Source organism: Salvelinus sp. IW2-2015, unplaced genomic scaffold (genome assembly GCF_002910315.2).
Source record: "Salvelinus sp. IW2-2015 unplaced genomic scaffold, ASM291031v2 Un_scaffold83, whole genome shotgun sequence".
NCBI classification, from domain to species: Eukaryota; Metazoa; Chordata; class Actinopteri; order Salmoniformes; family Salmonidae; genus Salvelinus; species Salvelinus sp. IW2-2015.
In genome coordinates this window covers 1,973,941-1,986,871 of record NW_019942514.1, presented here as the reverse complement: position 1 = coordinate 1,986,871, position 12,931 = coordinate 1,973,941, and the positions used below count along the sequence as shown (strand labels likewise).

The following is a 12,931-nucleotide window of genomic DNA, read 5'->3' as shown; positions in this document are numbered from 1 at the left end:
CGAGAGAAAAATATGAAGTGACCAGCCACATAACGAGCGAGGTTGGGTGAGGGGTGGCACCTGCTGTAAATAGTGAGGGAGAGACAGAGAGAGGGAGTAAAAAGAGAGAGACTATAGGAAAGAAGAGGTGGATAATTAGGGAGGTATGTCCCCTACCCAGAGCAGCTACAGACAGTCAACCCAGAGAGCTTAGAGACAGTGATTTACTTTGCGGTGACATCATGGAGACCGCAGCTATTTTTATTAGCYGGTAAAAGTGCCAGATCAGCTCCACACTACACCACCTGTTCAATCCAAGCCAATCACAAAAACCCTTGGGAAAAAGTCAAACACAGAAAATGATTGGGAGTTGAAAGGAGCAATGTGACGCTGTGCGTGTACGTGCTACTGTTTGGGAAATGTTCAACGAGACAAGCCAAGTTTGGAGTCTCGGTTCTTCCACAGCCTTCGCTTCCTGGTGCATGTGGTTTTTACATTCGTGGCATATCTGTATAAGTAGGGTCTGAATTGTACATCGACTCTAATTTTTCACGTACTAATTTCATACATGAAGAGCGCCTATTTCAACTCAGTCCCTCCAGTTCTTTTGTGTTAGCAGCAGACCGGGAAGAGGTAACGTCACCCTATGCGGGACACACACACTTTTGGTAACGGGTGCACATGGAATTTTAAATATAAGGCCTACCTGTCGAAGCGGCCTCATGAACCATGGCTTACTCCTCACTCCTTATACAAGTGGGGTTGGGTGGGGGAAGGTAGGGGTAGGGTTATTCCTGGCCCCCTGCCCTAGACATCTTATGTGCCAATCACATGCCGTCTGACTCTGACCCCTGAAAACGATCCGTGGTAACCGGAGTTCTTCATACAACTCCCGGTCGATGATGTCACCTCCCTAGACAGTGATTGGCGACTTTAAAAAGACTGAGAGGAAGAGAAAATGTGTGGTGAAGTTAAACAAACTTTATAGCAAGATAATAAACGAGGTAAAGATAGACATGGACAGTATTGATCTACGATGTGGAAAATCTCAAATCTGAACGAACATTTATCGACGGCCCTGTTTGTTTAATTCAACAACATATTATTTCAGACATTTCTTTTTACCTCTAAATGGTCTAAATTTGTCCAATTGTATAATGCGTTCTGTAGTGTAAACCTTTCTATGCATTGGCACATATCTGCAGGTTTCCATCCCAAATGATATAACTGTCCCCTTTTTATCCTAAGATCCAATTTGTGACAACAAGAGGAGAAAGACAGACTGACAAGGATCAATATTGTCTGTCAATGCGAGCAGGCCTTTTGTATTGAGAGGCAGGTGTGTGGGTGTGTGTGGGGGTGACATTGTAGTGGAGAGAGAGCTGAGGGTATGTAGCAGTGATAAACCAATGCTCTCATTAACCTGAGGTACAATGGATGGATATATGAAGGGTAGTCTGAGAAGTCTGCTCCATAGATCAATATAAACCACATTCACTGTTCAATTCCCACTAGAGGGCCATTCGTAACTGTTGTGTGTGTGTGTGTGTTTGTGTGTGTGTGTGTGTGTGGTGTGTTGTTGCGGCTTGTGGTGTGTGTCTGTGTGTGCGCTCGTGCGTGCGTCGTCGTCGTGCGGTGCGGTGCGTACGTGCGTCGTGCCAGCGGTGGCGTGGCGTGCGTCTCTGGATCTCGGTGCAGTTGTGCGTGCAGATGCGTGTTGTATGTGTGTGGGAATTGGAAAGGAGGTCGCAGTCAAAGTCGTCTCTCATTATGGGACCCTGCACAAGCTGCAAGCGCTCTGGTCATGTTCTGTCATTGCGACAAAGAGGGCTATCGTTTGGTCGGGACATGGGAATGACAACACATATGTCATTCCACAACTCAGTCAAATTTTGGTTGGGGCACCATCACATTTTTATCAGAAGCTGAGAGCAAATTAAAACTAAATAAAGGCCTAGCAACTAAAAGGTAATTTCAAATAAAATATGTTAACTTCTCTAGGGTATGTGGCGGACGGTAGCGTCCCACTCAGTCAACAAGCCAGTGAAACTGCAGGGCGCCAAATTTTAACAACAGAAATCCCATAATTTAAATTCTCGAAACATACAAGTATTTTACACCATTTTAAAAAATACTTGTTGTTAAATCAGGCAAAAGTGGTCGATTTCAAAAATTGTTTTACGACGAAAGAACACCAAACGAGAATGGTAGTATGAGCCAGTCACAGAAAAGAACAGCCATTTTTCCAGCCAAACGAGAGCAGTAACAAAAGCAGAAATAGAGATAAAATTTATCACTAACTTTGATGATCTTCATCAGATGACACTCATAGGACTTCATGTTACACAATACATGTATGTTTTGTTCGGTAAGTTCATATTTATATCCAAAATGATCTGAGGTTAGACAGGACGCTACTGTCTCACTTGGCAAAAAAGCCTGAGAAAATGACAGAGCGCCAAATTAAAATTAATTTACTATGAAAATTACTATAAAATCAAACTTTCATTAAATCACATGAAGAATACCAAATTAAAGCTACACTGGTTGTGATCCAGCCAACATGTCAGAATTCAAATAGGCTTTTCCGGCGAAAGCATACGATGCTATTGTCTGAGGATAGCACCATTGTAAACAAAGAGATACGCATATTTCAACCCAGCAGCGAACACAAAACGCAGAAATAAAAATATAAATTCATGCCTTACCTTTGACGAGCTTCTGTTGTTGGCACTCCAATATGTCCCATAAACATCACAAATGGTCCTTTTGTTCGATTAATTCCATCGATATATATCCAAAATGTCCATTTATTTGGCGCTTTTGATCCAGAAAAACACAGTTCCAACTTGCTCAAACGTGACGACCAAAATATCTCAAAGGTTACCTGTAAACTCTTGCCCAAAAATTTGAACTACATTTGTAATACAATTTTAGGTATTTTTTTACAGTTATAATCGATAAAATTGAAGACGGGATGATCTGTGTTCAATACAGGATTAAAACCAACTAAAGCCAGCTTTCTGCTCACGCACTTCGATCAAACAGGACACCTAGGTGACTCGACTTCAAGATGGCCGACTTCTCATTACACAAAGAATAACCTCAACCAATTTCTCAGGACTGTTGACATCCATGCGAAGCCGTAGGAACGCAAGCAGGTCGCTAAATCTGGTTTCCCAATGAAACCTCATTGAAAAGAGAGTGACCTAAAAAAAAAAAAATCTGAATGGTTTGTCCTCGGGGTTTCGCCTGCTAAATAAGTTCTGTTATACTCACAGACATGATTCAAACAGTTTTAGAAACGTCAGAGTGTTTTCTATACAAATCTACTAACAATATGCATATCTTATCTTCTGGGGATGAGTAGTTGGCAGTTGAATTTGGGTATGCTTTTCATCCAAACGTGAAAATGCTGCCCCCTACCCTAGAGAAGTTAATCTAATCTGCTCATTGGAGTCTATTTCATATTTTTTATTTCATTTCCATGATTGCAAACGTTTTCTGAATGTGATGGTTTCATACTCGCGAAATAGCCTATAGGCCTATAACAAGTTAGGATATAGGCTACCATTTGTCCCATCTCTCATTTAATTGGACCCACTTCACTGTAGTAAATCGATAAGCTATTTCAAGTATTTTGCTCTATCTATKCGATCCGATCCGAAGCACAGTTTAACAGTAGAACAGACGGTTCACCTTTTCCATTGACGTTTGTAGACTACGTCTGAATAGCCTACTGTAAATGTCACATTTCTCAAGTAGACAATATTTCATTAATAAACATAATACATGCACTGAGTGTACAAAATGTTAGGAACACCTTCCTAATATTGAGGTGCACCCCCTTTTGCCCTCASAACAGCCTCAATTCGTTGGAGAATGCACTCTACCAGGTGTGGAAAGTATTCCACAGGGATGCTGGACCATGTTGACTATAATGCTTCACACAGTTGTGTCAAGTTGGCTGGATGTCCTTTGGGTGGTGGACCATTCTTGATATACACGGGAAACTGTTTTTTGCAGTTCTTGACTCAAACCGGTGCACCTGGCACCTACTACCATGCCCTGTTCAAAGGCACTTATATATTTTGTCTTGTCCATTCACCCTATGAATGGCACACATACACAATCCATGTCTCAATTGTCTCAATGCTTAACATCCTTTTTTAACCTGTCTCCTCCCCTTCATCTACACTAATTGATGGATTGAACAAGTGACATCTATAAGGGACCATAGCTTTCACCTGTAGCCTATTCACCTGGTCAGTCTATGTCATGGAAAGAGCCTGTGTTCCTAATCTTTTGTACACTCAGTGTATATCATAAACATTGCAGAATCAATTCCTCACCTTTCCTGGCCATGATGAGTTCATATTCCCGAAGAAGCCATACAAACATGTGCATCTCTCATTTAATTGTGCCTATTATAATTTCAAGTTTTTKCTCTATGCATGCGAAATGAGCGCAGTTTACAACATACAGTAGAATTGAACAGGTGAACAGACAGTTGATATTTTGCATTGGAGTGTGTAGGCTACTGTAAGTAGGCCTAGCCTACTGTAGTTAAAAGAAAATCTGAGTAGGCAATGTTTCAGAAATCACAGGCASTGCAGGTCAAATCAAGACAAACAGACACACACCTTAGAAATGGGGGCCTGCTGTCATGAGTACCCAAGGTAGGTCGTTTGAGGCCTTGCATGGAAGGGGCGGTTTACTCATCTCTGTGGCCGTGGCTGTGTTTCTTTTGCTGTTGTTCGTYGGTCTGTTGCCGGTGTTGTTTTGTGCTGAAATAAAAACCACCGATTTGAACTAAYGTTCAAAAAATATGAAGGCTTTCTGTTGTAACAGATGTTGCCGTAACACAAACAAGACGCCGTCTACACATTGCATTGGGGCAARACTAYAGGCGTTTTGTGTGATGATGTAGTCTTTATAGTTCTGCTGCCATATAGCCAGTGTTGCTGAACAAATAACTCTGCCTCCTGGCTCTCAATAGCCAATGTTTGCTATTGACTGCCTGTCAGTGTCTTGCATGCAGTAATGCCTAAATAGCTGCATGTAGGCTAACTCCCCTCCTGAAAAGAAAATGAAATCGCTAGACTGCCCGTTGTGTCGTGCTTATGTTTGCAATAGATTACTGTTAGACAGACAAAGAACTAAGTTTGTTCAAACTGTGTTTCATGTACAAGTGGCAGCGGAGTCACAGGTTGAGCACTGAGCAGCAGGCGAAAGGACTCGAAGGGGGAAGCGGTAACGGATCCTGCTGCACAAGTGCAGAGATCTCCATATCATTAGTCCAGAAAATACCTGTTCCAGAAAATACGGAACCGCAGCCACTCCGTTGTTTTTATTTATATTTTATTGCTATAATGTGATCACATGGTGGCATATGCATATTAATCCTAATATTTGTTTTATTGCCACTCACAATTATATATAACTGTATGAGAAGAGAGAGAGAGAGAGAGAGAGAGAGAGAGAGGAGAAGAGAGAGAGAGGAGAGAGAGAGAGAGAGAGAGAGAGAGAGAGAGAGAGAGGAGAGAGAGAGAGAGAGAGAGAAGAGAGAGAGAGAGAGATGAGAAGAGAGAGAGAGAGAGAGAAGAGAGAGAGAGAGAGAGAAGAGAGGAGGAGAGAGAGAAGAGAGAGGAGAGCAGAAGAGAGAGAGAGAGACGAGTGAGAAGAGAAGAGACGAACGAGAGAGAGAGAGAGACGGTCCGAGTCTCCTTAAGCGATAAACACTACAAATAAAAGAAAAGATGTAACAACAAAATGACTACATCGGGCTACATCACAACATGCGTATGTATTAATAACAGTATGCATATATGCAGAGATGTTGCTACACACTGTTGATGGAGCTACAGAGCAGCTTGTGAGCAGACAGGTGTATTGGACCAGGGTTCTCCGGGTTAGGTTTTGGCCGGGGTAAATAAGAATTTGTTCTTAACTGACTTGCCTAGTTAAATAAAGGGTAAATATATAAATAAATAAAATAACAGTGTTAGAAATATCCCTGTTGAGTTGAGTGACTCACCCCCAAAAATGTTTTTCATGTTGTCATGTGTTCAGAGTGATCTCTACTGGCGTAATATGGGACTGCAGTTCTGTGGTCACATCCTGGGTCTTTTGCGTTCTCAGCTTAGTTGTTTTACCATTGCTGGAGGTAGCTATGTATTGTGCACCAAGCTATCCATTGTATTTCAATATTTTTTAGATATACTGTATAACTTGTTGTAARTTGTAAACCTCTAAAGTGCTATCCCCGTTATTTATGTTAGCGTGTTTTGTGATGGTTTAATTGGACTTCTGCCCAGTAACTGGACATTTCGCATTTCACCTCAGTTAGCTATGCTAGCTCCGCCCATTGGTTAATATGGTTATGCTATAGGTATGCTCACATTAGCATTGGTTTCTTGAATAAAGAAATATGATTTTATTTCTCGATACCCAGATTCTGTTGTAAAAACTGCAGTCGCCAAGTATTCACCAAGACACAGGACCATGTTTGTTTGTGTGTGTGTGTGTGTGTGTGTCTTTTCCAGGTATGTCACGCAAGTATTTTAATGCAGCGATTCTCAACTGATGGGTCGCGACGCACATTTGGGAGGTTTTGAGTACCCACTCGGGTGTCTGAGTAATTAAAAKAAAAATAMAATTATAATGATTTATTTATTTTTKATWWAAAAAATACTCCAGTCTGAACTTAAATGACTTAAACCAGGTAGAATGTGTGTATAAATGATAATGAACTTAATTTATTTTATAACTGAATCTCTGAAAAAATGTTGTCAACATAGAGCTATTAGCAGCACTATTTGATTGATTTTGTGGTCTCAAGTGAGTGAGTTTATTAACATTCTTCATCAAGAATATGGTCAAAATTTTATTATTGACAATGAAAGAGGTGGGAATGTTGTTCCCTTGTCATTTTATTGTGGGGCTTGCAAAGCAAAAGCCCCACTTAAATCTTCAACATACTTCTGACTTTTTATGATATTATACGTTTATTATTGTATCTCATAGGACTGCATGTTTTAGTTTGCATCACCATTTATGGAGATCCTTTTATAAGAACTGCAGTCACCAAGTACTCAACACACTGTCTGTGTGTGTGTGTCTTTTACCAGCAATTAAAGATATCAAGAGTGAGAAACAAAGCGCTCCTCTGTCAGCCTCCTTCCATTTGAGAAAAAATAGAGATCATTTAGAAGACTTTACAGTAGTGATCCGCAGGGTTGGAAAAAGAGGAGGAGATGTTATCTGAACCGCCTGAAGAAAGGAAGAGAGATGAATGATGAACCTGGGATGATAAAATGGGGGTTCGAAATAGAATGCAAACAACGCTGGAGTTTTTAGGAATGATGAAGTTTGAGTGTTACATTCTAAGTGAATCCAACCATGTACAGAGCAGTAACTAGGTCGAGAGAGGCATGGAGCATATGCATTTTAAAATGAGTAAACTCGCTATCAAGCAAATTAAATTGATAACCGGTATTAGCATGCTATAACAAAACAATATTTTCAGTCAAGTAACATTTGTAAATCTTTTATTCAACTCAATTTTGCTAAATAAATCTGACATGTACAGGATATTCCATTCAGTGTATTGAGTTCATACAGAAAGAGAATTACAGTTACAACAATGACATAATTAAACATAAACATTTATAAAAACCAAGGATAAGAAATGACGAGATCACTGCTTGAGATCCCTCCAAATTAAATGTTTTTACAGTGCAGTGTGGTCAACTACGATGGAATACATTCAACTACAGTGGAGTATATGGTCAACTACAGTGGGGTATATTCAACTACAGTGGTCAACTACATTGAAGTATATTAATGATGATGTACAGTACATGAACAGATGTTAACTCATGACTTGAGTGTGTTTACGTGTGTGTGGTCAAGTTCAACGTGAAACCTATTCTGTCATGACACATGGTTGTGTTTGAACAGGAGTTTGACTTCCCTAAAGACTCAGGTGTTGCTCCAGGACAGAGGAGGCTGTTCTACCCGTCACAGGGACACTGACGAGTCGAGCCGAAACCGAAACCTTGGGTAGAGGGGTTCAGTGAATGTGGCGTAGAATGTGGACAGGTGGGTGAGTGTTTTGGATGAGACACTAGAAGGAAAGAGTGCCGGTCACCCTGTCCAGATACACTCCTACTCTGTTAGAGTGGGAGAAGGAGGCAGGTATCCTAGTGGTCTTATTATTGTGATGGGCATAACATTTGTTATGCGAGTAGAATAGAATCCATGACTTGTCATTGTGTCCAAGACTTGAATCGTGACCTCCCTGCCTCCTGCTGATTCCTTTATATGTCACTCCTATCCCAGCCCCATCCCTCCACTCTACCTCCCAGTAACAGCGCCCACACAGCTCCTCTTTACACAGCACCTGTGGCTCTATCTGAAATATATCTGGGTGATCAGGATACTGCTGCTCCTCTTTCTCCCGTGTCACCTTTCTCTTCTCCTCAGGCAGTGAGAGCAGTTTGTGTACTGTGCGTGTGTCCAGTGTGAGCTCACAGGCATCTGATGGGGGAGACCAAGGAACAATACATTTACAAATCATCATTATTCACTTTGGAATGCTTGCTCTATTTTTTTTTACTTTTAATGAAATAACATAAAAATCTCTTTTGCCCAGGTTTATCAGCCCAGCACTCTCCACGGTCCATACTACGGCACGCGCACGCACATGTGATTGACATATGCATGCGCACGCGCACGCACGCAACAGCCTATGTGGGCCTATGCAGTGCTGTGTGTAAACTGAGCTTTTCGACGAAGAGAGAAAGAGGGTCAAAATATTATACATAGACGCTAACTGTATAATTCCGTGCATTGCTAGATATTCACCTAAATAATCAACTTACTTGAGTTTGAAGTGTGGGTCCTTCAATCTAGCAGAGAGCAGTCTCTCTCTAGAGTCTCCTGGGCAGTTGAAGATCAGGTCTAGCTCTCTCATGTGTGAGGGGTTTGACTTCAGAGCTGAGGCCAGAGAAGCACAGCCTTCCTCTTTGACTCCACAGAATGACAACCTAGCAGAGAGTTTAATATGATTTCAATGACACCACTACCCTCTGGCGGTGGACCAAGTGCTCTGTATTTCGCCCTTTTCCATGACACGGTTTCTTATTCCCAGAAATATTCCATATCTTTATGAAAGTCAACACATTATTTGATATCATTAATTTAAAGTTATTTGTTTGGGAACTATGAACATTCAGTTTAGCTGAACCAAAAAACACTGGGCCAATATTGTGCCCTAAAAGCCATGTGAAAGAATTGTGAAAAACTATGTTGAACAAGTACAGCAAGACTTACCTCAGTATCTCAAGTTTACAGTGTGCATTCTCCAGTCCAGCAGAAAGCAGCTTCACTCCTGAATCCAGCAGATCATTGTCACTCAGTTCCAGCTCTCTCAGGTGTTGAGAATTAGAGCTGAGAGCTGAGGCCAGAGCCTCACAGCAGTTGGAGGTAGGTCTACACATATTCAACCTAAATAAATTATATAAATTGAATTGGAAAAGGAGACCCAAGCTGCAGAGCATGCCTTTGCCTCTACCTTACAAAAGACAGTCATGTGAGGCCTCTATTGTACTGAACCACACAATTTCACCAAATAATGTTGACACAGGTTTACGGCTCATGTTGGCACAGGCTTAAGGCTGGTTTATACTTGGTCTAACGACATGTCTGTAAACAATTAAAATGCGTCAAGTTTTGCTGTCAAAACAATATTTAATTTATACTACGGTGGAATGTCTGTAGACCGTTACTGCGACTGTCGGTTTCCTTGTCACACAGACATGAAAAAAGTTTAAAAGCTGGTTATTAAACTGTCGACATGTCTGTAGACACTTGTCGCAGTGACATCATGAAAATTCTATTGTCGTCCGACATCGAATTTGTCATTGCCGTTATGAAAAAGTATAAACAAGTCTCTGCATGACATCAGACGCCTTGTACTCCAAACAGCATATTTCCTCTATTTTAACACCAATAAAGTCATCCCTTTAAAACATATTTTGTATATGCAACTCTAGCAAGCCAGGCAACTAAAACAACTTTCTAAACTATGTCTTTACAGTGGGGATTCATCAGTCCTCTAGAGAGCAGCTTCACTCCTGAATCTTTCACGTCATTGTCACTCAAGTCCAGCTCTCTCATGTATGAGGGGTTTGAGGTCAGAGTTGAGGACTACAGCATGTCTCTGTAAGTTCACATTGACTTAACCTAGACAAGATGCGTTAAAAATACAATGATGAGGGTTTTGCATTTGATGATATGTAACACATGATAAATATCCCTGCTCATCAGATTTTAAATATAATGTGCATACTTACAGAGCTGTTTTCACAACTTTGACTACAGGCAGCAGCCTCAGAAGACATTCTTCTGATCTGATGTATTTCTTTAGGTCAAACATGTCCAGGACCTGTTCTGAAGTCAGCAACACAAAGGCCAGAGCTGACCATTGTGCAAGTGAGAGTTATTTTCCACCTGAGCTCAGGTAGGTTTGGATCTCCTCCATTAGAGAATGGTCATTCAGTTCATTTAGACAGTGGAACAGATTGATGCATCTCTCTAGAGAGGGAATCTCCCTGATCTTCTCCTTGATGTACTTGACTGTCTCCTCATGACTCTTTGAGCTATTTCTTGACTGTGTCAGTATTCTTTCTAAGAGTTTCTGATTGGACTCCAGTGAGAGGCTCAGAAGGAAGCGGAGGAACAGGTCAAGATGTCCATTTCGGATTTGTAAGGCCTTATCAACAGCACTCTTGTGGAAGACTGTCATCGGGTCTGTCTCGGAAATTAGTCCAATTTGACTAGTGCATTCACATTGTTGTTGTTGAATGAGAGAAAAACATATCGAGCAGCAAGAAACTCCTGAATTCTCCGACGCACAAAACAGTACATCTTCTTCTGGACCACTCCACTTTCCTCCCTAAATATCCCTGTGCACACTCCTGAGTATACAGAAGCTTCAGTGACATCATTGCCACACTCTTCCAGGTCTGCCTCATGGAAAATCAGGTTGCTGTCACGTTCYGACCATAGTTCTTTTGTGTTTTCTTTGTTTTAGTGTTGGTCAGGACGTGAGCTGAGTGGGCATTCTATGTTGTGTGTCTAGTTTTCCCGTTTCTATGTTTGGCCTGATATGGTTCTCAATCAGAGGCAGGTGTTAGTCATTGTCTCTGATTGGGAACCATATTTAGGTAGCCTGTTTTGTGTTGGGTTTTGTGGGTGGTTGTCTTTTGTCTTCGTGTGTCTGCACCAGACAGAACTGTTTYGGTTTTTTCACATTTGTTGTTTTGTATTTTGTAGTGTTCACGTTTATCGTCTTTATTAAACATGATGAACACTAACCACGCTGCGCTTTGGTCCTCTCCTTCGTCCACAGAAGAAAGCCGTTACAGTTGCCTTTTTCCAGCTGTAGAAAAGCCAGTTTTCCCAGTGCCAGAATGCTCTCTTTATCCTAGTGTGTATCTACCATGTTTTTTCCACTATATTTAGCCATTTTCTGTTTGGCTTGAAATACCAGGAAGTGTGTGTGTACATCTGTCAGAGTCTTAGGCATCTTTGCTCTCTTATCTGTACTCAACATGTACTCAAGGACTGTATGTAGTCAAGGACTCAAGGAATGTGTGTCAAACTGTATCAAGTCATCAATACCAACCTTTCCACTGGCTGGATACTTTGTTTGTGTCTCAACCTGTATCACCTCATTATCAGTATCGACTTTTCCACTTGCAGGATTCTTGGATTGAGTCTCATTCCGTATCAAGTCATCAGTATCAACCTTTTCACTGGCTGGATTATTGGATTGTGTCTCAATCTGTATCAAATCCTCATTATCAACCTCTCCACTTGATGGATTCATGGATTGAGGCTCAATCCGTATCAAGTCATCAGTATCGACCTTTCCACTTGCTGGATTTTTTTGGTTGAGTCTCAATCTGTATCAAGTCATCAATATCGAGCCTTCAACTTGCTGGATTCTTGGATTGTGCCTCAATCTGTATCAAGTCATGAATATTGACGTTTAAACTTGCTGGATTCTTAGATTGTTTTTCAGTCTGTTTCACTTCATCATCAGTATCGAACTTTCCACTTGCTGGATTATATTTTTAAAAACCTTTATTTAACCAGGTAGGTTAGTTGAGAACAAGTTCTCATTTACAACTGCGACCTGGCCAAGATAAAGCAGGTCGCAAAGCAAAACAACAACACAGAGTTGCACATGGAATAAACAAACACACAGTCAATAATACAAAAACAAAAGTCTATATACAGTGTGTGCAAATGAGGTAAGATAAGGGAGGTAAGGCAATAAATATGCCATAGTGGCGAAGTAATTGCAATATAGCAGTTAAACACTTTAGTGATAGATGTGCAGAAAATGCATGTGTAAGTAGAGATACTGGGGTGCAAAGGAGYAAGATAAATAAATAACAGTATGGGGATGAGGTAGTTGGATGGACTATTTACAGATGAGAATTGAACCCTGTGGCACCCCCATAGAGACTGCCAGAGGTCCGGACAACAGGCCCTCCGATTTGACACACTGAACTCTATCTGAGAAGTAGTGGATTCTTCGATTGAGGCTCAGTTGTTTTACTCATTGACCATAACTCATGGGGTTCTTACCATTGTTCAGTAGAAAACTCTCCCTCTCTGAATTCTATAGGTCGATACAAAGACTGGTTACTATTTATGGACACATAGCTGGTTGCAGGTGAGGCGGGTCTCTCCTGCTGGATTGGGCTTCACACAACAAATAGACATTTAGGGCTCGATTCAATCCGTAGTGCCGAAGATCTACGTTGTAGCCCGGTTGATACTGAAAAGTTTTTTCAGACCAAATACTTATTTTCCACCATAATTTGCAAATAAATTCATTACAAATCCTACAATGTGATTTTCTGGATTTTTTTTT

At 41.0% G+C, this 12,931-nt stretch overlaps 1 pseudogene; it reads right to left on the bottom strand.

Annotated features, from left to right (window-relative positions):
• Positions 1 to 9,567: 9,567 nt before the first annotated feature.
• On the bottom strand, positions 9,568 to 11,073 carry LOC112068063 (NLR family CARD domain-containing protein 3-like; annotated as a pseudogene).
• Between the last annotated feature and the right edge of the window lie 1,858 nt (positions 11,074 to 12,931).